At 31.8% G+C, this 23726-nt stretch overlaps 1 protein-coding gene across 1 annotated transcript in view; it reads right to left on the bottom strand.

Annotated features, from left to right (window-relative positions):
• The window catches only part of LOC115876069 (putative metabolite transport protein HI_1104), a 66468-nt gene extending 52904 nt beyond the window's left edge, over nt 1–13564 (bottom strand). Inside the window, exon 1 of the mRNA XM_030891753.1 lies at nt 13402–13564. The gene's annotated coding sequence lies outside the window, so the exon portion shown is untranslated. The remainder of the gene's footprint in view (nt 1–13401) is intronic.
• Nucleotides 13565–23726: the final 10162 nt, after the last annotated feature.

The following is a 23726-nucleotide window of genomic DNA, read 5'->3' as shown; positions in this document are numbered from 1 at the left end:
TGGTTTGGACTTTGCTCTTGATTTTAACATTAAGTTTTTTACAATGGGCCACCACTTTGTACAAATGAACAAACTTTATAACATATACATATTCATTTACCAATCCCCAAAATAAACTATTAAAACAAAAACTTAAAAAAAAGTAGGCTTACTTTATTCATATATCTAAACAATGGAATTTTACAGCAAACATTTTTCTACCGAGATAATTTCAATTAAAATAATTAACTAATAGAATTAAACAGCTATAATTTAATGACTGGAAGATTTTATAGCGTTAAGTCATTTTGATTTGTGGGCTTCAATTGCAATTTAAATTGTAGTAAATTTCACACTTAAAAGAACAATTAGAAGTGTTCCTTAAACTACAATTAATTCTACTAAATTAGGATTCTATTTTTTTTATCGACCTATTATTTCTAATGACAATATCGATAAAAAAATGAAGTCATGATACATTGTTGGATACCTGTACCTATTATGTTTAAAGAAAATAGTTCTACTTTTCATTTTGTGTCTTGGGACCTCGGTCACCCTCGGTAGCTATAAAAAATACTACGAAAGATGTAACGTTATAGCAAAGTTGGACGAATTTATGACCAATAAAATGCTATTTTGCAAATTAAAAATACCTATATAACCCCTAATATAATAGGCGGAAAATAACTTAGGTTTTAGGTTAATTATTGTATAATTATTAGGCGGTAACTTAGGTATTGGAAATTCTGCTTTTACACACTGCAAAAATTACATGAGCGGGCAATATCAAAAAACATAAGATCTTTTAAATTGTAGCCTTAGATTCTACATTCTACATGGTATTTGGAAAATCATAAGCTTAAAAAAGATCAAATAAAAAATCTGGGGCCATGTTGGAACCACTCTATTGATGCGCGAGTATCTAAATTTAACTTTCTAGCATGTCTAAAAAACTGTTCTCTAAAAAACGTATGGCTAAGAAAAGTTGAACCAATAATCCTACACGTTTTTCTTCATTTGAAAAATTCATATTTACAATTTTTGTTTATTTTAATTTACAAAGTTTGGATGTGACAGTTTCACATTTCTGAGAGTAACGATGATTGAACTTGTTTCCATGGCTAACTACATATGTGAAATTGTTCAAAACATGTTAACATATTACTTATTTATATCCCTGAAAAGCTTAAAAAATGGCGCTTTTTATGAAGCCATGGCCAACTATGGATTCCGTTTAAAAAACATATGTTTGTGTCATCTCTCAAAAATGACAGATATTAGAAAAAATCGAAGAACACAAACTCATTAGGGATGTGATTATCTCTACAACTTTTTTTACAATAGATTATAATGGAATTAGGAACAATTTTTAAAATAGCCAAAATTTATTTTTTTCGAAATATCTAGTATTGTAAGCCATGAACTTTTTCAAAAATCTGAAAGGCGCATATTTATGACCCCACAAAACTGCAATTCTTTCCCCATTTACCCGACTCTCTATTACCAGTAGTTTCCGAGATATCCATGGAGAACATCGTAGGAAACTCACCCTGTATAACCATAACAGAACAGGCAGAAATTGAACAGACTTTCTGTTATTAAGTAAATTATTCCGGTATAAATATATTAGCTCCCGGCGACCACTTTCTATAAATCAGGATTGGCGCTTATTTATATACACGCCAATTACTATTCTTGACTTTTGTGTTGAATGCCTTACCCATTTGGCATGGTATATAGTACTATAATATCGTGGCAAAAAACAACCACTGCCGTGATAGCCTTGGATAAGGTCGCTAGCACCATTAGATCACAGGTGGCGTTTAGCATTAACCGACTAAGTGAACGTCATCGGGCCAAATTCAGGACTTATTTTTGATCCGTAGCAAATTTGCGAATTGGTTTTTGTTATTTTTTAGATCGGCAGTGATAGTGCATTTTGTATACCAAAAAATACATTTTAAAAATCTAATTTTTCTTATAGCTAAAAAATCTACATTTTGAGAAAGCTTTTTAAGTATTTTTATATCAATTTTTTTAGATAATAGTTGAATGGTATTAAAAAATGTCTATACCTCTGTGGAGGATTGATCTCTTCAAAAATGTCTTCTGGGTATTTCGCCACTTGTACTGCAAGAAAAACTACAAAATAGAATATTTATTTTTGGTAAACACTGCTGATACCAACTTGTCAGCAGTTTTACTAATAAGTATATCTCTTCCCGTCGTCGCGTCGGAAGCAAAAAAAAAAGAAAAAAAAACTATTTAAAATATCTAAATACAACTATTAAAGAACACTTTAGGTTTTTTTTCAACAGATACGTGTATAAAAACCGTTAACGTTCTGTTAAAGTGACATTATATCAAGTTAAAGTTCAAAATTCACAATTACTTAATGAGGTAAAACCAAAAAACCTCAAACTTTCAGTATATGATTATTTTTTAAATCCATATATACATAAAAGCTCAAAGGGTTTCCATCTCGCAGAAACCTCTTCACCAATCTTGATGATTCTTTTTTTAAATGAAAGGTACCGTATGATCGAATAAAAACGGCGTCAACGATGGCTATGAAATGAAGATCGCTGTCATTTTATATGTAAAATTATATGGGAAATGTCATCGATCGTCATTTCCAAGCCAACTGGACGCCGTTTTTTTCGATCATACGGTATATATGTCTAGATTTGTCATGAAGTATTTTTGTATTCTTTAATGGCTATTTATTTGTGTAAAACGACTAAATACTAAAACATACCTGAAAAACACCTACACACAATACCTCCAGAAATAAATTATTTGTAATTATTTTTAATTTTAAATTTGTAATTATAACAAGACACTAAAACATTAGGCCATTAAATCTATTTTTCCAAGGCTCCTTGATTAAAAATTAGTGTTTTTAACACAGCGATGGCACTCTAGATTGAAATTTAAAATAGAATTTGTTTTTGAGTGACTATGTCAAAAATTGACATATGATATGTCATTCGATTCAGAATGCCATTTTCTGTCGAATAAAGTAAAAAAATAGTGAGGGTGCCATTGAAAAATCAAAAGTTGTAGTCATTTCCGGCTAAACCGGAAGTGACCGAAAACAATTGAATACGTCAATCAATCCCGATTTATGTCATATACTAACATACCAAATCTCGTTGTTTTATCTGAAAAAATAAAAAAGTTATAGGGGTGAGCCACTTTTGAGACGCACCCGGTATAAACCTTCGTGACCTCTGGATTATACACATAAAATTTGCACAAAGGATCATTTAAAAGACATAAGTTAATTATTTGGACAAAGCGAATTTATGAAATTCATACCATTAGGGAGTAGAATAGGGAATGAAAACTTGCTGTACGAAAATGCATTACTATAACATCTAGTAGTATAAAATTTTATAATATAAAGGATTCTACAGCTCTGGCTACCTTCCTTCCATCAACCGGGTCCTCCATTCGTCTCGATCATCCCATGTTCCCTCTCGTAGTCCTCTCCGATGCATAGACTCGTCCACTTCATCTCGCCATGATCTTCTTGGCCGCCCTCGCTTTCTTCTTCCAATCGGGCTCCACTCTGTCACTCTGTTAATCCATCTATTTTCCGCCCTTTATTCAATTATAGATTTATTGCGAAATCGGATAAGTGTGGACAACATAGTGTGCAACATACAATTTTATTGGCCCGATTGTTCGCCCAACCAAGTTGGACGTATGTAGGCCGCCTTAAATGTGTATTTGTGAATACTACATAATTGTCTCTGATAACGTGCAATTATTTTATTTTATTTATATTGTCTTATATTTACAATTTCTTTATTGTTTTTGTTGTTGTTATTGTTAATATTTTTTATTTTTTGTTTAATGATTTGGTTATTTTTAGTAGCTAAATGACGGGGGATAGAGATGACTTTGATTATTTGAATTGATTTTTCCTATATTTCTACATATTTTAAAATATATAAAAAAATATATAACAACGCAGTATTACTTAAATAATACGCTATTTAGCATTTCAAAAGCTATACTTATTGAATATATTAATTCAAAAGTAATTTAATATTCACGAATTAGCAATAATCAATTATTATATTCTAATCCATCACAATGATTTTCATTTAGCAAATTATTTATTAGATTATTTATTAATCTGTTACTTAGAAATCGACAGAAAATCAAAGTAACAACGAGTAGATAAATTAATGGTAATAAATTAATTGATTATGAGTATATACAATACTGTAAATATGTGATATATGGCAAATACATGTAAATTACTTAGATTATATATAGTTATTTTATACTGTAAATATTTAATTGAATGGAAATAATTTGTGCAACTATTTTTAGCCGACCATACCAACAGGTATGGCAGGCTATTAATATCAACAAAAAAAAAAATTTTAATTTCACTCAAAATGAGTTATTTGGGTCATAAATGACCTAAATACAAAATATGTTCATGGTGTCTGTCTGTCTGTCTGTCCGTCTGTAACACGATAACTCTAAAACCGCTATACCGATTTTAACCAAAATTGGCACAAAAATACTGTGGCACCCGAGAATCTAGCCATTAGTTTTTGGTGGGGGTGGGCGTTGGTAAGGGGGTATGAGAGGAGGTTAAAAATGTTAAAAAATCGTAACTCCAAAATTACAGTAGCTAGCGAATCGCGGTTTTCAATTTAAGATTAGGAATAATATTTGCAACAAAATTTGTAATAACATCAAAATCAGTCAAAGACGCAGCTTTTGAGATATTCCGTGTTTCCGTAGTCCGTTTTTGAGAAAATCCGTGTGGAGAACTCCAAACTCCCTTCGGACGCGACCCCAGGTGGCGGATAGGGGAAATAACCGCGGACCAAAATTGGAAAAATTCCTTTACTTTGAAACTAATGGAACTGCCTACCAACTTTTTATTAACATGTTTTAGTATGGGCGGCTATACGTGCCTCCCGGGCCAATTTTTTTAATACTACACTAAAACAATGTTATAGTAAACGATTATCATGTCCCATGATGAAAGATGATCTAAATGATCTAAAGATGATCTAAATCAAAGGATTGATATTATTAATTTATTTTTTATTTTTATTTAAATTTTATTTTATACTTATAAATTATATTTTAATTGCGTTCTATATAAACAATACAGCAACTTTCTAATTTTTACATTTTTAGTAATATTGTTATTGATATTTTAATATATAGGCTATTAGCTATATTTATAGTTCTTTTTTGCATTGCAGCGTTTACTTTTGCATTCATAAGATCAAAAATTGTACTTATTTACTATTATGCATATTACCACAATGTCATGGTCAATATTTGAAAGTATTCATTATATGCATATGATCTTATATTATTAATTAATTCCGCATTTCAGTAGTTGATAAAACAACAATAATATAAATTAAAAATAATTATTAATATATATGATCTTATATTATTAATTAATTCCGCATTTCAGTAGTTGATAAAACAACAATAATATAAATTAAAAATAATTATTAATAGATATACTGGGAATATTTATGGAATATATATATATATATATATATATATATATATATATATATATATATAATATATAATAATATATGTATATATATATAATATATATGTAATATATATATATATATATATATATGTATGTATATGTATAATATAATAATAATATATATATATATATATATATATATATATATATATATATAATATATATATATATATATATATATATATAACTATATATAATATAATAATATATATATATATATATATATATATATATATATATATAATATATATATATATATATATATATATATATATATATATATATATATATATATATATATATATATATATATATATATATATATATATATATATAGTGAAATTTACGGAAAGGGTATGTTCTGTTGGGTGTGTTCTACTATGTTCTAAAATAGAATAATTCTCCAAAACACAGTATCTATTTAAACATTATTGTGTATATTATACAGGGTTGTTTACCACATACGACACGGAGTATTGTAGCTAAACGATGAGATTTTTACAAATTGTAAGTTTGGGGTTCGTTGAAGGACTATTAGAGCTACAATGTAAAAATATTTTTACAAGATACAGAGTGTCCCAAATAAGTAAAAAATATCAAAGTTGTATTTTTTTAAATGGAATACCCTGTATATTATTACATTTTCAGTTTCTACGATTAAAATAAAGGTAAATTTGATTAAGGTTTATTATACTTAAACCTTACCGTTTTTGAAATATTTTCAATTTTGTGAAATTGCAGTAAAAATTTTAAAGCTTCATTTCTCCAAGGGTATCAATGTTTTTGATACTAAATATTTAATGAAGTTTATTTATTGATCAGTTATTGTGTTGCAATAATAAAAATAATACTACCTTATACAGAGTGTCTAAATATTTATTTTAAATAATTATTAGCTTTAAACGGCAATAACTTGTTTAATTTAAATAGAACACCCTGTATATTTTATGAGAATCAGATGCACAATTTAATTGTCTATCAAATTGTATTATACCATTTTTACCTATCTCTTCAAGTTTTCGTAGAAAATGCATTTTCTTATAATTTAGACCTCATTTATCAATATATCCATGGAATATTGACATTTTAGATTGTTTTTAAAGCAACAAATGTACAAAATGTACAGACTAGTAATATTATTGTTTTTAGCAAAACGATAATATTACTAGCCCATTTGTATGCAAAAAGAAAACTATTTAAATCTTTATAAAAGAGTATACCATTAATTAAATGTAACACCATTATTTCCGCCCATATACTAATTAATGACATACTTAATTGTGTTCGTTAATAAATTATTATAAATAAATGTGGATTTTTGAGTCAGAAATCAATATAATAATAAGTTATCAAATTAAAGCCTTTGTAAAAAATTAAGAATGAAATATCATTTTAAGGTGTTACTTTTTATCACACTGTCTAATGCCCATACAAAATTCAGTTTTTTAGTATTTGGAGCAATTATTATTAATCAACGCAAACAGTCAGTTAATGTAGTTTGAATACTGGAATCATATTAATTGATCCTCTTTAACAAATATTTAAACACTTTTTTTTTATTTTTCAATGAAATAAACGAATTATATCGACAATATTACTATCTGTACTCTTTAAAAATTTGGTACATCTTTAAAAATAATCTAAAATGTCAATAGTCCATGGGTATATTGATAAATAAGTTCTAAATTACAAGAAAATGCATTTTCTACGGAAACTTAAACAGATAGGTAAAAAATGGTATAATATAATTTGATAGACAATTAAATTGTGCATCTGATTCTCGTAAAATATACAGTCTATTTAAATTAAACAAGTTATTACCGTTTGAAGCTAATAATTATTTAAAATAAATTTTTAGACACTCTGTATAAGGTAGTATTATTTTTATTATTGCAACACAATAACTGATCAGTAAATAAACCAGTAAATATTTAGTATTAAAAACTTTGATACCCTTGGAGAAATGAAGCCTTAAAATTTTTACTGCAATTTCACAAAATTGAAAATATTTCAAAAACGGAAAGGTTTAAGTATAATAAACCTTAATCAAATTTACCTTTATTTTAATCGTAGAAACTAAAAATGTAATAATATACAGGGTGTTCCATTTAAAAAAAATACAACTTTGATATTTTTTACTTATTTGGGACACTCTGTATCTTGTAAAATTATTTTTAAATTGTACCTCTAATAGTCCTTCATCGAACCCAAAATTTACAATTTGTAGAAATCTCATCGTTTAGCTACAATACTCCGTGTCGTATGTGGTGAACAACCCTGTATATTTAGTTGTATATTATGTGTTCAGATATTAGTATGTTTTATTTCAGTGTCAATATAGCCAGAATATTGTAAAAATGACCGTTACAAAGTAATTGACGGTACTTCAAAATTCAAACAATACGTTAATAAATTTACATAAACATAATAATAAATTTAGAGAAAATCGAATATTACCAATGAATCCAAGGACAAATAACACCCGAGAGCAAATTGTGACGATGCCATCAAACAGTGCCGTGGCACATATTTTTCTTAACCTAGCTGTTTGAAGCAATATTTATATTTTTTGATAATTGTTTTGACTAGGCCTATGGTGTATCGTCCTAATTAATTACGAAAAAAACGTATTAAAATAAATAACTAGTATCGACGTATAGCACATATCAAGTACATATAGATATTAATTGAAATTGAAGAATAATTATCGAATTCAATAAGAAAACGCTAAAAGGTTGGAGTGGACTGCTTATTTACCTATGAAACGTAACTCTTGGCTCTTTCTTATCGCTGCTGCAGTTTTTACACTTGAAAGCTGAACAACTAATCACCATTATAATAAAGTTTATACAAAGTTTACTACACACAAACTATTAAAAATCGCTAAAATTGTCGCTGGTGACCAAATGTCGAACGTTTTTCTTTCGATTTTAAAAATACTTTTGGTATTTGTCAAAGTTTAAACACAGTAATCCACGATTACGCAAAATATAAACATTACATTAACAGAAATAATGAAACAACAATAAGGGTCATTTTCCAATGCATCAGCGTACTGTGCTTCACGTGATCGACAGGCGCTTATTCATTGGCTGTCGCCGAACGTCGCCAGCGGTCGCCAACTGCCCGCAACTGCCGACATAAACATTGACCATCTTTGAACTCCGCTGCACGTAAAACGAACTGCCAAGTTTTCGACCAACTGACTTTATAAATGCGCGCGTTCATTTCATAGCGTTGAACATTTTGAACGGCAACTGAACCTCAACTCCCGAGTTTATAAATCCAGCTTTACTCCTGGCTCTTTCTTATCGCTGCTGCTTTTACACTTGAAAGCTGAACAACTAATCACCATTATAATAAAGTTTATACAAAGTTTACTACACACAAACTATTAAAAATCGCTAAAATTGTCGCTGGTGACCAAATGATGACTCATTGTTTGCCACCAAAACAAAAAAAAAGGTCACAAATTCTGCTGCAGCCCGTATAGGGGCGTTACATGTCCTTATATTCTTTGGTCATTGAATATTACAGAGTAAATAAGTATATACATATTAAACGTTATTAATGTTACAGTTTTTGAAAATATAGGTATCTAGACAGTCCAAATAATGAACAGAAAAAATGGCATATTATTTATATACATTAAGTGTAAAAATAATTATCATTCATAAATAAACAATATTTCCTTATTGCAATTATAGTTAATTAATAGGAACTGCTCCGTATTTTTTATACGAACTTGAAAGTGATATTTAATATAATATGCACAAAATACGTAAACAGATTGTTTTTTTCTTGTGTTTCTTTCAACTATTTGTAATTAAATTAGTTTATGATTAAGCTAACTATATTAGAGATCATAGGTATCAGACTTTTTTTAATTTGGATAGCAATAACATTATAATATGTGCCTACAAATATTTTTGCCATTTTTAATGCATTAAAAAGGCTGTTGTTTAGATTTATAGGGTAGATACAAATTCGCGTGCATCAGTTGTAGAAGCAGGGCCGTATCTAGACCAAATTCTCGGGGGGGGTTTGGCTTGGAGGAGGGGAGGGGGGGGGGTACAAAAGCTGCTAGGAAAAAAGCATAGCAATAGCAATAAAAAAAATTGCTTTGGGCTACACTCAAATCTTAATTGAAAATAAAATTTTAAAAAAGTAACAGGTAAAAATTATTAATCTTAAAGGATAAACTGGTCTTTTCCCTGAAAAAACGGTTGACTACCTCTTCGATATCGATATTTATTTCTCTATGTACGCTTAATAGAGTAAGTCCTGTCAATCGCTCCTGACCTGTAGAGTTACGTAGGAAGTTCTTCAATCGTCTTATGCCGCAACCGCACATGCGGCATTTAGCGAACTCCGAGCGCTCGTCAATTACCGAACGCTCGTGATCGGACTTCGCCTTTCCATCCACACATGCGGGCTCTGATAGCAACAACATAGAGACAAGCGCTCGTTCTCGTCGCCGAACTCCGACTTCCTCATCCATACACATAGGAAATCGGCGAAGCCCCGATCGGAGATCGCCAAATACCGCATGTGCGGTTGCGGCATTAGGGTTGAAAAAGACCTTTCTGGTGTTGCTGTTGACACTGGTAGAGTTGCTAGGATCATTAATAAAATGTATATATTTGGAAATATACACTGGTTACACTCCGATTATCGTTTCGATTGCGTTTTTAGGTCGGTCGACTGCAGGTAGCTGCTTCCATTTTTGCCGCCACAAGTCTAGTTCTGCCGCTAAAGTGTCATAGTCCAAGAATTCTTTGTCTATATAGCAGAACAATAACAAACGTTAATCACATTAATGACCAGCAAAACACACAACATTCAAAATCTTGTCCTTGTCAAACTTTTGCTGTTTTAAACACTTGAATGTTGAAAGTCGAAAATCGAAAATGACATTTGCTTTCAAAGTGGAAAAATGAGGTTAGGATGAATAATGTATATTCATCAATGACTAAAGAATACAAGGACAAATAGCACCCGAGACCAAACTGTGACCATTCTTCCAAACAGTGCCGTAGCATCTATTTTACTTAACATTGCCGCTTGAAGGGATATTTATATTTTTGATATTATATGTTTTCACTACGCTTATGGTGTATCGGGTGGTATCATACTAATAAATTACGAAAAAAACGTATTAAAATGTTGACAAAAGGTACATAACTAGTATCGACGTATACTACATATCAAGTACATATAATATCAGAAAAATAATTATCGAATTCAATAAAAAAACGCTAAAAAGGTGTAGGGGACTGTTTATTTCCCTATAAAACGTAACTTCTGGCTCTTTCTTATCATTGCGCCTTTTACACTTGAAAGCTGAACAAATTACCATTGTAATAAAGTTTATACAAAGTTCACTACACACAATCAACTATTAAAAGTCGCTAAAATTGTCGCTGATGACCAGCTGATGATGTTATGTCTAAAAAGTTGGCGTCTAAGGTCACAAATTCTGCTGCAGCCCGTATATGGGCGTTACATGTCCTTGTATTCTTTAGTCATTGATATTCATCCATCTTCTTCTTCTTCTTTTTTGTTTCGTTCTTACTTGCTTACTTAATGATCATTACTTTTTAAAAATTTTCGGCCATAATTTCGGGGGGGGGGGGTTTGAACCCCCAAAACACCCCCCGAGATACGGCCCTGTGTAGAAGATATTACAATGTCTAGTTACATTATAGGTATTTAACGTTTTTATATGGATAACAAAAAAAAACTGTAATTTACTATATTTGATCTATCAGAGAGAAGAGCTGCCTATCATACTGGGAAGTAATATGATCAGCAGTGCATTTCCATCGCCTGGTATTATTTTAGGATTGTGAATTTTATATACTGGTACTTAGAATAAGACATGAATATTAAAACTTAAAAAAAACAGCTGAAGTTATACCTCCAGGAGAAATTAAGGTACGAGAGAAACTATTCTTCGGTGGGTTTGGGGGGTCTAAGACGTCTAGACTCTGCGGTGAAGACTGTCACTCTCTCGAATAAGGTCAAGTATCTAGGAATCACGCTGGATACCAAACTGACCTGGAACCGACATTTAGAAAATTTTACAGGGAGGGCGGTGACTACACTAGCGGTAGTCAGATGACTTCATGGAAAAATCTGGGGTCTCAGACAACTAATGGTGCACTAGCTGCATTCTGGGGTAGTGAGGCCTTCAGTAACATATGCATCCTTGGTATCGTGGCCTAAGGTAAAGGGACAACCAACAATGTTCAGCCCCAGCAGGGTGGAAAGACTTGCTTGTCTTGACTTGGTTTAAACTATGATGAACAGGACACTTAAATATGGGGGATTCTATCGGGGATACTCTACTCCAAATGAGATCGGACCAAATGACCCCTCTTTATCGTTACCACAAATTATTCGAGATGAACAAAATGGATCGAGGAATGTGGACAGAAACAAGATTCCTTCAGGACGGACTAACCTGGTATACGTGTCAAAGACCGCTGAAGGAACAGGAGTTGGAGTATTTGGGGAAAGACTAAGAGCAAGCTTATCCTTTTTCTTGGGTAAATACTCAACAGTATTGCAGGCAGAAATCTTCGCCATTCTACAATGTGCGAGAGAACAACAGAAGAGCTTATTCAGGTAAGCTAATCAATATATGTTCAGACAGTCAGGCGGCACTTGGGGCGCCTCTAAGTCCAAAGGTATCATCGAGACTTGTCTCGGAATGCCTAGGTGAATTGGGAGCTCTGGCACGAAGGATCGGAATTAAATTATTCTGGGTGCCGGGCCACAGCGGCATCCAAGTCGATGAGCTAGCTAGGCAACGATCAACATCATCCAAGGATAAAGGCCTTCCTGTGAAAGCTCTAAAACCACAAAAGAACTGCTTATGCTTAGCAGGAATAAAGTGCGGATTACAATAGGTCCCTTGACAGGACGTATGGCTGTCCAGTGTTACCTGAACAAGCTCAACCTGTATCAAGGAAGTCTTTATTGCATACTCTGCGATAAGGATCCTGAAAAATAGAGCACATAATATGTCACTGCGAGGCTCTGGATCGCAAGCTACACTTTTTATTTATGAAAGCTAGGCTAGAACTGGAGGAACTATGCTCCTATCCTATCAAGGACCTGCACAAGTTGGTGTAGGGTACAGGAATAGGAGAATGGGTGCAGACATAGAAAGGGGACAAACACAGTAGGTCACACAGGTCACAGTGTTTCCGGCAAAAATAAAATTGATTTTCAAAAAAATCCGTTTTTTTCTAAAAAACTAAGCAATCCTTAGTTTGGTTTGGTTGTACTAAAAAATATTAAGTGTGGCATATCATTGTATCCAAAGACCGAGTTCAAAACCTGAAATAAAAAATGCAGTCTGTGTAATCTGTATTAACAAATTAAGTTGGCCTTTGTATCCACAAATTATCAGCTAATTTGAAAATCTAAAAATACTATCAGATACCCTAATGAAGTGGGTATGAGAATGTGCAATTAGTTTTGTGATTGAAAAGTAACGACCGGAAAAAATAAAACTGATATCCAAAAAAAATTTTTGATGGCATCTTAGTGAACATCCCAAAGCGCAACTTTGCCCAATTTAACCATGTTCGTATCTATTACGGTTACTGAGATACCAATGCTCGTACCCCCAATTTGTAGCACCCTGTATATTTAATACCACAGCTTTGAAGCTCTCAAGATCTATCACACACTATTTTTGTTTTTTGGTTTTAATTCGTGATATTTAATAAATCTTATTCTATCTTAACCAAACATTGTTTTTGTTCATAAACTTTTAGTCATTTGGATCACCAACAAATCTTAGTGATTTTATTCACACCAAAACTATTAAACTAGTAAATTATTTTTGTACATACCTAACAATATTAACAATATCTCAAGTCTAAGATAATTCAGAATACACAAAAATCACTAACAGTCCCTCATATAGGATCACCGTCGAACTATTAAACCCGCGCGCGAATCGGATATACTTTCGATCACTGCATCTACCTATTAATCTGTGATCTGTTTTTTCTTATAAATCGCGCATTCTAAAAGCTTTTGCATTGCTAATCTTTTGGTTTTGTTGAGCTTTCCTCCCACCATAATGCGGAAAACAGCCTCTGAAGGAGACCTTGAGATAAAATAAATCATTGCAGGTTTTGTATTGAATTTTGTCAGGTAGCTTTTTTACGGTATTTCGTAACAGGTTGATGTCAGCAATACTTTTCTTTTCAGAAGTTTATTAAGTTCAGTTTTGCTTTGATTAAAAGGCACTGATATTTATATTTTTATCAGAGTTGAGCATGGATGCGTTGACTTTTATTGTCGGTATTGACATATCGACAATACGTCGAGTATAAAGTAAATGTCGACAATGTCGAGAATGGTCATAGGACCAGATTTGATGTTAGATTTGTTTAAAAAAAAGAGTGATTAATTACTCCCCTCCCCTAATTGATTAATGATTACTCATTTCTCCGGATTTTTGGGTTAATTAATTTGAGTTACAGCGCTTTCAGATGGAATGGACCGTCCCCGACTTCGAGCAAGTACCATCAGTTTATAATATGAACAATTTTACATGGGTCGCGTATGCTCCGTCCGGATGTTGTTAATATAAACTCATGGTACTTGCTCGAAGTCGCGGACGGTCTGCTCCATCTGAAAGCGCTGTAGGCAATCCTGTGAACTTCACAAGTGGTGGTTATTTTCTTTTGTTGTCAAACTAACCAAGCTAACCCTTAAATTCTTCTTGTTTTATGGTGGCTCTGCTACAAGGCGATCGCCAGAAACCCCCAAATTGTCCTTGCAATGTTAAGTAAGTGTGAGGTTATAGCTTTATTTTCTAGTAATACCAAAAAACTCCAAAATAACCGAGTTATTTAAGTTTGAAAATTTTAAAAAATGATTAATTTTTTTTGAAAAAATTATGGGAGCCACCGGATTTTTTCTGTATTTGTAAAAGTAAAGATTTCAAGTTAACGTCTCCTTCTTGCTGCCAGGGCTAATCTGGTCGGGGCCTACTTTGTTTACGCGAAATCCGAACCGCAGTCCATTCTTCCGAACTCGGCCATATCATGGTCAATGGCCTACCGCCTTACCGTGTCTAAATCGACTCTTACTCACGAGATATCCAATCTCATCCGGCCTCGAACCGGCGTGAATGAGCAGTGTGTGTCAATAGATTTTACACTTTTGCCTTTTTTGGACAACAGTACGATACAGAGTTTCAAATCGGTAAAACCGTCCATCCACTAGTATCGCCTTAGGTCCTTTAACTTCGGTGTTCTAATGGGAACCGGTGATTCGACGTAGCTGGGCCGTTGTCCTTTCTGTATTTGTATCCCGTTTAGTGCCGTAACTATGGTTATATCAGAGATTAAAAAATCATACCGTGGGGAAATTTGCGGTGAACAGGTAGTTCTAAAAAGTTTTCGAAAAGTATACAGGAAAATTTAAAAGAAAACGCACGATTTTCAACAACTTTTTTTGCGAAAAAAAAACTCATAGTGCGTGTTCCTGGGGTCGAAATATACCACCCCTGAAAATATTTGCACTTATTTAAGACTCACCCTGTATATTGATAATATCTGATTTTTGCCGTAGAGATTTAGAGATTCTATAATGTAAAATAAGTAATTAGGCCGTATTTCTTTTAAGCACTTTAAATTGGACAAGTCTTTGGGCTATATGGGTAAATATTCCATGGCAAGTTAAATCCTAGAAATATTTAATAAATTCTTTAATACAATTATGACATTATACCAAGTTAATTGTTTGATATCATTAGAATAATAAACGAGAGCATAAATAACACATTAGTCGTGATGAGGAATAATGAGAGAGAGAGAATAGAAAAATATTTATATACGTGTTTACTGAAATAATTATTATAGAGGAATATACATAAATATATAGTTAATGTTAATAGTCAGTATATAGTGTTTAATTAAAAAAAATAATAGTAAAAGAATTGAGCTCATTATAATAAAAATAATAAAAAAAATTCGTTTAGATTAATCACTTGCTTGGTGTGGTCAGACGAGTGTATATCATTCTCGATACTACTATCATCTCCAATTTCCAAACTCTTTTAAAATTTATAAACTTCGTTACATGGATAAACTGACATCTTACATCTTACTTACACTTTTGAGGCGCACCCGGTATTATAGAGTTCTTTTCTTATGTCTATTTTTTCTAAGGGTGGTTGTTGTATTATTTATCAGAAAATCTGTTTTATTGGAAAACATGTAGAAATAAAAAAATGTTATATAATATAATAAAAACCAATTATGATTAGTTTGTGATTAAGAAATAACATCTGTGGATTTTAAATCTCAGGTATATGAAACCTGTTGTAAAAAAACTATTTTTAATATTAAAAAACAATTTTAAAATATACTGACAATCCAGTATTCTTACATGAATGCTGAAATGCACCGGTTATAAATAAAGACAGTTTTTAATATACAGGGTGGTCCGAATTGTATTCCGGAAACTTTGGCAGCATATTTTGCAGATAAAATAAGTAAAAAACTTCGTATAAGTGTATGTCCTAAAATGCTTAGTTTCGGAAATACAGGGTGTAGAAGTTTCATTTTTATTTCGATTCTTTCCCAATAATTTCTGAAGTAACGTCAATATTTGAATGAAAATTGCTGTTTGGGAGTTTTTTGACACGAGAAATTTGATTTTGATATCAATATGATCAATATGACTTCTATTAGTAGAGGGCGCCACCTACATATTTTTAACTGGTTTGAAGTCTAATAACTTTTTGTCCGTACCTGTGTAAAACTACCGAGTAAAAAAATATACATTTACGACGTTTTTTACGTGAAAAAGGTTTCTTGGTAAAAATCGCTACGAGTAATGGTTTTCGAGATATTTGGAATCGAACTTATCAATACCTGTCATCATTGACATAAATTAAACATGCTGACTAAATAGTTATTAGATTGAAATCATAAATTTGAAATGTTTTTGTGTTAAAAGTTCAACAGAAACTGTGTTATCATCATTTTTTGCAGAAAAAGTTCTGATTAATTTAAAAAAAATAAAAATTTCCCAAATTTATTATTTGAGTGAAATAACTATCTATTCAACGTGTTTATTTTTCGTCAATAATGACATGTATTGACTATTTCCATTCTAAATATCTTAAGAACGGTTGCTGGTAGCGATTTTTACAAAGAGATATGCTTTACGTAAAAAGTGTTGGAAATGTATATTTTTTCGCTCGGAAGTTTTATACAGGTACGGCCAAAAAGTTATTATGCTTCAAAACAGTTAAAACAAATGTAGGTGGCGCCCTCTACTAGTAGGAGTCATATTGACACCAAAATCAAATTTCTCATGTCAAAAAACACCCAGACACCAATTTTCATTCAAATATTGACGTTACTTCAGAAATTATTAAAAAAAAATCGAAATAAAAATGAAACTTCTACACCCTAACTAAAGCATGAAACTAAGTATTTTAGGCATGAAACTGAAAGGCACTAAAAGCATGAAACTAAGCATTTTAGGACATACATTTATACGAACTATTTTACTTATTTTTATCTGCAGAATATGCTGCCGAAGTTTCCGGAATACAGTTCGGACCACCCTGTATAAATATATTTTTTAACTATTAATGCATTTATAATTGCAATATTTTTCTATTAATATCGGATTTGTTGTTTCTAGTAAAATAATTATCATTTAATGACAACGGATATAGGTACCTATATTGACATTTTTAGAAATAAATTCTTCAGGAAGATTAATGCCTTAAAATATTGTTTTTAGTAATTACGAGTATAAGAATAAATTTGTCCTCCAAAAGAACTTTATGCATGTTCCAATTTATAAAGTAGTAAGAGTGCATAATAGGCTTTAAATAACTATAGTGTGGTCGGTCATGTATTATCCAAGAAATATGTTTTACCTTAAAGAAAATCAGAAATCGACAATTTATGTTATACGGGTGACCGAATAGAATAATGTACACTGTTAGTTGGACTAAGGTTGGAACATAGACTCTGCGCGGCAAGTAACATTTGCATGTCTTGAGTTATTACCATGTTTAGCTGAAACCGATTGTTTCCTTGGAAAAACTTTTTAATTTAATAAAATTTATATACCTTTAAGAAGAATTTATTAAAGTCAGGTAAAAGCAAGTTACACTTAATTATACCCTACATGAAAAAATCTAAATAATTTGGTAAAACCGTAGGTAATAGGTAGATACGGTTTTACCAACTTATTTAGGGTATTTCATGTAGGGTATAATTAAGGTAGGTAATAGGTAGATACTTCCCCTAGGAGATGCAAGACCTTGTCGTTGGGGAGGAAGGTCCTGGTCAGGTGCTGGGGGGAATCCCCCTAGCGCTTGGCTTGGTCTAACAAGCATCTCACTCATCGTCTTGTTCCTGGCTGTAGTGTCGTGGCCAGGGAATTGCACCAAGACATATAACGATGCCGGACGGGCCTCCCCCTGTCCCTCATACCAGGCACCCTCTACTGACTGTGGTTATGTCTCGCGGGTAGAGGGTGTGGCGGGGGGTCTTGGCTTAACCGCCTGGAGCAAGAGGAGACAACCTCACCAAAAACCTAAATCCTACGATGGCGGGACCAGGTCAAAGGGATGCGTGGCTAGATAGAGGACTAGCCATTACGGGCCTCAACCTTGGGGCATCAAGGGGCACCCTATTGTATTTACCTCTTACTTCTACATGCGGGGCTCTGTAGAAGTTGACCGACTATCCCTCGTGGGAACACTATGAGATCTAGTACTAAAAATACCACCGATGAAGCTGTGGGGAAGCCCCGTAGCGACACTGGGAACATTACAAAGGAAACTACAAGAGGGGCGGCTGATACTTGCTTGGGATCATCCTTCACAAGCTACCATCTTCTCCAGCAAGGGTCAGGAGCCTACCTCTAGACCCAATAAGTGACACAAGCTACCGTTTATTTTATATTATAATTTTGAACCTTGAAAGCTATTGTGGTCCTTTTCTGATAATTTCTAGGACATATTCTCCAGTACTATTCTTTTCAGAAAATATAATAACTTAGAGATTGAACAATAGTTCTTTGAAAATTGCTTATTATTTCCTAATATATAGTACCACTTGGTGGTACCACACATTTCCATTTGCTGACATAAAATCTGTTCTGTCTTTCTTTCGCTCATTGACAAAATCTGCACATAGATTTGTCTGTCAATCCCATCGGCTTAAGATGTCGATTGAGTTTGCAGTTCGCTGTTAGTAGAATCACTACAGTTCTTATAGTTTTAATAGTAGTTGCTTATTGGGTCAGTCGTAAATTTTATCGAATGTTCTACTATGAATTTTTTCGTCTATCTAAACCCTAGTGAATATTTTCATTATTCTGGAGATTAGTTTTGGCTACCCAATGTTTTCTCCATTCCTTTTTCATTTTAGACCTAAGAATGGCATTTTTGTCTATTTAATCTGTCTTTTCTTTACTCTTGTGACTCTCCTCCCTCTGGTTTTAGTAGTTCAAGAGTTTTAGTTTTTAGTATATTATTTTCAGTACTATTGAGTATCATAAAAAAATCTTCTTCTAAAAAGAAAAACAGTAAACTTATAATAAAAATAAAACAATAACATTTCAAAAAATCATGTCCTGTAAATATATATAAAATTCATCATCATGACGGTCTTTTTGCCTAGGAGCAAAGGGAAAGACACCACAAATGGACACCATCTACGTTGGCGAGTCATCAACTCGAATGTGGAGGACCATGGTCAGGTCATCATAATAGGAATTGACCTAAAATCCAAGGAGACAATAGAGAAACAGGGGTATATTTTCTATTATAGATTCGTGACACTACCGGTATCAGGTCTAAGGAGAGACCAAGTTAAAGAGGTGGAGAAAATGGAGACAGATCCTTTAGCCTCTACCTCATGGGTACCTCAGCCGCAGAAAGCTCCTGTGAAGGGAACGGACTCGGGAACGGAGGACTAAACTCCCACCGTGGAAGGGTGTATTCCCTCGTAGAAGGTAGATGTCCACTCCTCGGAGGAAGAACATCTGTTGTCCAAGGAGGATGGGAAATACCCTGTCCTACTAAAAGTACAACATATACAACAAACCCAACCGAAAATTTTAAGTAGTTCAATACTTCGAAGAATTTATGACTTAATAGAAATCTGGTTATTATTTTCCATTATGAATAATTTAATTATTCTAGCTACCTTTTTAATATAAAACAATTAAATACGTTATTATTCTTTCCTAATTTTCTCCTTATAGGGATTCCCTATTTATTTTAAAGTTCACTGTAAGGTTAGGAAAATTTAATTATACTAGATTTGCTTTTTCTTATGACTTGGTAAACTACCTCAGATATTAAAAATAAACAAAAACATAAATAAAAACATACAAATAAGAACCAGCGGTTAGCCATCTGATGATGTACTTTTATTCTGAGAAATATTTCTACCGCATTATAATAGTATTTGTGAAGTCCATGGAAAATTAATTATTTATAGAATTATAATTGACTATATCTTAAAAATAACTGTATTTTTTTTTAAAATTAAATATCGTATAATAATATGTAAAAGTCAATAAAAAAGATAAGTTCTATGTTTTATATTTTAGGTAAAAGATATGGATCTAAAATATAAAACAATAAAAATGCAATCGATATTGATAATAATACGGATATTATTTCAAATTTTATAAAGCGTGTTATGAGACGTTTTATGATCATTTTTAATAGTCATACAAAATGATACATCATATACCGTATTTTTTTATTACCGAGTTTATAGGCCAGCAGAAATCAAATTTTAATCAACATTGTCTTTTATTACTGTCTTATTTTTTATTAGGAAATACACTTATTAATGATTATCAAAAAATAGCGATGAAGTTTGATCTTCAACTTGGTTTGGGTCAACTTTCGTTTAGCTGAAATCAGTTATTACAAAAAAAATACATTTTGCTTAATACCATTTTTCAATAAAGTTTATTTCTCTACCTTTAAACTCAGCATAAGAATTAATTCTGAAAAGTAATGTACAGGGTATTAATAATGTATTCTATTGTAGCATGCAAATTTAAATATCTTTAAATATCTCAAAAACCAAAGGTTTTAAACATATTTAACCCTTATAGTAAATGCCTTTTTTTGGGCCCAAGAATCCAAAAATGAAATAAAATACCGGGTGTTACATAAGAAAAAATATAACTTTGGTACGGATCTTAGCTCTGAAACACCCTGTACATTTGAAAATAATTTTAAATTATGCCCCCACATTGTCTCCCCACATAAACCCATAAAATATTTTGTTTCCACATCTTTCCGTTTTCGTATAATCAACCGAGGCGAATGAGGTGCGCCGCCCTGTATCTAATTATTTAATTGTCAAAACTAAAGTGAATCAAAATGTTTTTAGATACAATAAATCTAAAAACATTTTGATCGCTTATTTTATTGTCTTAACATTGAATAATTATTTTTTTACCAAATTAGTGGAGTATTCAAATTTTATTTTTTATATTTTTAAAACCAATTGACCTGTCATTAAACAACGATTGTTATCTGTATATTTTTGTTTTTTCTTGTAATGCTTATTAGTCGTAACCTTGAAGGCGGAACTAAATTTCAATGTCAAGAGTAGTACCTACCACTTTTGTAATGTAATAAACTCTTTTATGTTCTTCACTAATTTTTACCAGTATAATTAAGTGATGTAGGTCTGTAGATAGAGATCTATAATGCCACAGGAATAGAAACATTACTTTTATTTTTTTTGTATTATAAAATTACTGACTTGTTTATATACTTTTTAATTTAATTTTGTTTTACTCAAATGAACCGCGTTTGTAGAGAGAAACATAAGCAATGTCATATAGCTTAAAAAAATTAGTGCCTATTTCTTTGATGGAATTTGGATAAAAAGATCTATTTCTAATATAATCCAATAAAATTGTTATTTGAAAAAAAAATTACGAGCAAGCTGATTTTTTCAGAGTTTGTCAGCGACTGTCTTCTGAGTGTAAAATAAACAAAATCGGAATTTTTCCCCTTGCGGTTTTTGCGCAATAGGGGTGATTTTTTTTAAACTGTACTACAACAAAATAATTAGACGCAAATTGTACATAAGAACATTCTCTATAAGTTCGCCTAATGAATTTTTTTTATAAGTTTATTATTTTCGGACTTAGCGGCCGTTTTATGAACCCTTTGGGGTGGTTTTTAAAAAGTTTGTTTTAAAGCAAATTGACCCGTATGAAAGTTGTTCATAATAAATGGACAAGCAACTTTTCCTCATGATTTTTTTGTAGCTTCATTATTTTTAGAGATAGCGTTCAGTTCATGAACAAATTGGGATAGTTTCATAATTTTTGTTTGGTTCTACAAATTTACCAACTTATAGGTGTTCATATTAAAATTACATGCAAACTTCATCAAGTGAAGGAATATTATGATTTTTTTTTATTTGTATCATCTTTTTTTGTGTGATGGACCTGGCGTTGGCTCTTTAGATTTATTGTTGGTTTCTTATGTTGCTTCGTATGAAGTAAAGTCGTCGTCGTCAGAATATAGTTCATATAAGGCAAAGGTATATGTACTTTTATTTTGAACGAGTTTCCTAGGGTGAATTTGCTGAAAAAAGAGTAACATTGAAAACTACCCTAATTTGTTCATGAATCTCCAAAAATAATGAAGCTACAAAAAAAAATCATGAGGAAAAGTTGCTTGTCCATTTATTATGAACAACTTTCATACGGGTCAATTTGCTGTAAAACAAACTTTTTGAAAACCACCCCAAAGGTCTCATGAAACGGCCGCTAAAACCGGAAATAATAAACTTATAAAAAAAAATCATTAGGCGAACTTATAGAGAATGTTCTTATATACAATTTGCGTCTAATTATTTTGTTGTAGTACAGTTTAAAAAAAACACCCCTATTGCTTAAAAACCGCAAGGGGAAAATTTCCGATTTTGTTAATTTTACACTCAGAAGAAATCGCTGACAAGCCCTGAAAGAATCAGCTTGCCCGTATTTTTTTTCACTCTCTATACGGCGATACAATTTTACTGGATTAATAATGGAATAACTTTTCAGTGGTAAGTGACTATACAGGATGCTTCTCAAAAGTGGCCCAACCCTATAACTTATTTATTTTTTTCAAATAAAATAACGAGGTTTAGTATGTTAATTTATGACATAAATTAGGACTGACTGACGTATAATTGTTTTTCGTCACATTCTGTTTCACCGGAAATGATGACAACTTTTGATTTTTAAATAGTACCCTCGCCTCGGTATATTTTTACTTTATTCGATAGAAAATGACACTCCGAATAGAATGACCTGATATGAACATGTCAACTTTTGACATTTTTACTTAAAAAAAATTGCATTTTAAACTTTAATCTAGAGTGTCATGGCTGTTACACTCATTTAAAAATGAGTGTATCAAGGAGCCTCGGAAAAATAGATTTGATCGTCTAACGTTTTTCGTGGACTGACTGCACACACGGCAAAATGCTACGTTTAGCTTGACAAAAATCCAGATTAATTTTTTTTTGTATGTTTATTCACACATTGTTTTTCTTATTGCATTTGTAGGGTTAATTTTAAATATTATAAAATTTTTCGTTCAACTAGAGTAGTGCAAGCGTTACCGAAAATTGATCCAGTCCGCACTTTTCGTGGAGCGCAAAAGAGTGTTACTTACACCCTTTGAATAAAAAAATTAAGCACATCAAAAATCTTAGATCCACCGCGATGGGACTCAAATATGGCCGACTTAAATTACGGTTTATCAGTGCCGTTTTAATTTTATTTAAAAAGTGTACAACTATGATGTAGGGTAGACTCAATAATTTGTTGTTTTATTTTACGTTATGAATAAATTTGTTGGTAGTTATTAAAATTGTTATAAAAATATATAATTCTAATAAAAATAAATAAATTATAATAATTATTTATTAACACAAACATCCGATACGCTACTGAAACAGGTAAGTCAAATTGACGTAGCTAAATTCTTTGACATCTAATCTTTGACAAGTAGTAAATATTACAGTTGAGGGTTGGAACGTTTGGTGTTACACAGCAAAATAAAAACACTAAATTACCACAATACACCAAAACACTTTTACTTTTACACTGGACGCGCGTTTCGCTAACCATGTTAGCATCATCAGCA

Source organism: Sitophilus oryzae, unplaced genomic scaffold (genome assembly GCF_002938485.1).
Source record: "Sitophilus oryzae breed Bouriz unplaced genomic scaffold, Soryzae_2.0 scaffold_1396_pilon_pilon, whole genome shotgun sequence".
Lineage (NCBI taxonomy): Eukaryota > Metazoa > Arthropoda > Insecta > Coleoptera > Curculionidae > Sitophilus > Sitophilus oryzae.
This window is presented reverse-complemented; position numbering and strand designations above follow the sequence as displayed.